This window comes from Solanum lycopersicum, chromosome 9 (genome assembly GCF_036512215.1).
Source record: "Solanum lycopersicum chromosome 9, SLM_r2.1".
NCBI classification, from domain to species: Eukaryota; Viridiplantae; Streptophyta; class Magnoliopsida; order Solanales; family Solanaceae; genus Solanum; species Solanum lycopersicum.
This window is the reverse complement of record NC_090808.1, coordinates 30,836,465-30,840,364: the sequence shown is the minus strand read 5'-3', so window position 1 is coordinate 30,840,364 and position 3,900 is coordinate 30,836,465.

Here is a 3,900-nt window from a genome sequence, read left to right as displayed (position 1 = left end):
AAGAAAGAGAGAATTAAAAAATATAAGGAAGAATAGCATAAAATGTTACAAATCCATTGAACTAATTAAGTGGATTGTCCATTGGATATTCATGAATTACTTGTATTCATGTATGTATATTTCCAAGGTGATATGATCCACTATGGATAAACATGTATCTATTAATTTGGTGACCTTTGGGAGTGATATCTCAACACTATAAATAGAGATATCACTCACCATTTGAAGTACACACTTGAATAAGAAGAAAATCTTATCTTCCATCTAAACATGGATCTATTAATTTGGTGACCTTTGGGAGTGATATCTCAACACTATAAATAGAGATATCACTCACCATTTGAAGTACACACATGAATAAGAAGAAAGTCTTATCTTCCATCTTACTTCTCTTGTCTTTATCTCTTTATATTTATATTGCCATGAGCTTGATTTTATAACACGTTATCAGCACGAGTCTCTAGCCAATTGAGAGTGAGTTTTAGATTTTCTTTAACTCATGTTTTGGTTGATCTCGTTATGAAAATCAAGGTATTATTTACATAGAATCAGGTATGTATTTTCTAAAATATTTTTATGATTTAGAAGAAAATAGTATTCAGTTACTAACAATTATCAGGAACCGAAGACATATACTACTATTGGTTGAATATGATAGGCTATACAAAATTTCTTAAATAGAAGAAGGTATAAAATTTTAATAGCTTGAGTTTGAATATTATTTTAGTTGTTTTGAAAGACTCAAACAATAAATCATTTTGTACTTCGATTTATTATACCGTTGGTTAAGGGTATAACGATAGATTCAAGTTTCATCGCACCAAAAGGGTAAGACATCATGTTAAAGTCCGGATGCACCATAATGAAAAATATTTGAGGATAAGACGATAGATTCAAGTTCTATCGCACCAAAAGAGTAAGACATCAATTACAATTTTGATGCAACGTGATTGGGTTCAAGTCCCATAGAAATATGGCGTAACACGCCTTATATGGGTAAGTCATTGAGTTTGAGTCAATGCACCATAGCAATGATAAAATGATGACTAAGAAAAATAATATATTTTTGATGAAATGTCTTGAAATTCATCATATTGAATTTTCTCCATTCCTTTAAAAGAATGTGGTAGCAACATGTGATAACTCTGAAATCTGCCTGTTGACTTGCTCCATTCAATCATATGAATGTGGTAGCAGTGAATGATTAGTCTAAAAGATGACAAATAATTAATGATATAAATAAGGGCGTGGAGGGACAGAATTATAATAGTCATCATTGTGGTAATGATAAAAGGAAAAACACTATGAGTTCTTCAAATAGTCCTTCAAAATGTAAAGGCAATTTTTATCATCAAAATGGTATGAAAGGTCATTAGACTTGTGAATGTTGTCAACCCAATAATTTGACAAGTTTATAAATCTTCTATCATGATACAAGAAGATAAAGTGATGGTACACTTGATCTTTCAAAGTGATGTTGAGGTGTGTCATAGAAATATGATGAATTTAAAGCCATGATAATGTGCTTATAATGCAAATTTATGAAATACGTATAAATAATTAGTTCATTCCTTGAGGAGAATGTGACTTGTGATGAGTATCGTGAATGCTCGACCATTCTATAAGAGAATGGGTCCAGATGTGATAAAATCATTATGGGTTGGATATATGCCACAACTCACCTCTATGGAAGGTTTGAGAAAAAATGATACATGTCATTTCTCATCTCTACGGGATATTTGAGAGGAAATAAATTTTATTTGACAGAAATGGCTTACTGTATTGTACGTTTTATACGTTACTATGGTATGAACTACCGAAAGGGCAAAGGAAAGAAATAGTTCTTGCCTATAAGGATTATGGTCATTATTGTGTGGCAATACAAATTTGTCATTGGTTGTGTACCTATGGTACAACAAAAGTAAATCAAGAAAGACGTCTTGCTCGTAATGATTTTGACCATGACAATAATAATATAATTTCCTCCTTGAAGGAGATGCTCACCATAAGGATGGTGTCATGCAATATGTGATAATACACAAAATTAATTGCAAGCTCTAACGAATTGTGCTATTATCAGAGGAATAATATTGGGGTTGTATTAAGTCTCAAAAGAAACTTTTTAAGTTTCGGATGAATTGAAAATAAATATTGAGACTATAAATCACTACAATCGAAGAGGGTTAAAAATATTTATGTAAAAGATTAACCCACTTTTCCTCTTGTTTGTTCCATACAAACATGTACATGCTGATGAAATCACATGTAAAAGTAAATTATAAGTGTACTAAAATAAAGATCAGTTGGCATGACTGGTTGATCATTCCGATTAAATGTGATGCAAACGTGATTGAGATTCAGGTGATTTATATGATGAAGAAATAAAGATTCTTCAAGAATTCTCTTGTGTTGCTTGTTGTCTTGATAAAATGATCATTGTATCAGCTAAGGTTCGGATTGTAATCCCCTAAAAAATTTTGGAACATATAAAAGGGTGAATATGACATTCACCTGTCATGTGGATCATTTGCAACTATATGATTGATGCATCTATGCGATGGTCACATGTATTTTGTTGTCAACTTACAAATTGGATTTGTAAGGTTGTTTGCTCAAATTGTAAAAATTAAGAGCACAGTTCCAAACTATGAAATTATATTGATAATGCTGGTTGATTTAGCAGAAATTGTATGCCTCCAATTATATCTAAATCATGGTTATGAGAACAAAACTCCCAAATAAGATTTAGTATGAGATAATTTTATTTTACATGTAGCAACACATGTATGCATCAAACTAACAAGGTTTTCCCATTAAAATTAGTTCAGGGTCAGGACCATATAATTTTCATCTAAAATATTGAATGTGCGATTATTATTTTAGTTGCTCCACCACGCACAAGATGAACTTCCAAATAAGGTTGGAATGAATGTTAAATTTTCTAACATTAGGGGGAGAGATGATTGACAGCTGAAAATTATGTGTGAGGTTAATTATGAAGTATCTAGATCCTCGTTAAATAAATATGTGAACTTAAAGTTCAAGGGATAATTCAGTTGCATAATGTTGCAAATCAGTTGCCAGATGAATGCACTGACCCTATGATATAATTCAGCTGCAAATGCTCCAATGTGAAGTCCTTGAAGGACAGAGTCTATGATACGCCGGAAGCGTAATAGACCAATCGATTCCAAATATGAAATTCCTTGAAAAAGGAAGGAGCAAATGATCAATATGGTCATGATAATGAGGCAAGTGCTCTAAAGGAGCACATTGACATAACACTTCATAAAATCTTGAAAAAGGTTCAGATACCTGAAGAGATCTCAATAAATTTTGTCTTGTTGGAATCGATATCAAATAACCGTCGATGGTATCTTTGATATGAGGTAGCTCTCAATGATATAAATTGTGATGAGGATCTTGAATTCAAATCTATCATATAGTGTGGACAGATAAATGGTTGGCCAAGTAAAATGCACAATTCAAGTATATTTTGTTTCACTTAGAAAATTGACATTTTGGACTGGTAGTCCATAAATCAAGGTATAATATCAGTGGAGTACAAATAAATTATTATGCGATAGTATAACCGTAATATATCAAATACGGTTTGTGCCTTGGGTATAAAGGTTTGTCGCAAAAATCCCAACGTTATTGGAGATGTTTTCTCCTTTGGTGGATGCAATGAGGTTTGTTTTGATCTGACAACATATGAAAACTTGAATGCATGTAATTAATAATTGTAATGTCTAGCTAGACAATAAAGGTTATATGAAAATCCTTGAAACAATCGAGGTGTCTGAAGCATATAAGAGTTTGAAAGAAACTTTTTCAATATATAAAGCCTCAAGAATCCTTATATGGATTGAAATAGTCAAGGAAGAAAAGGGACAAAAG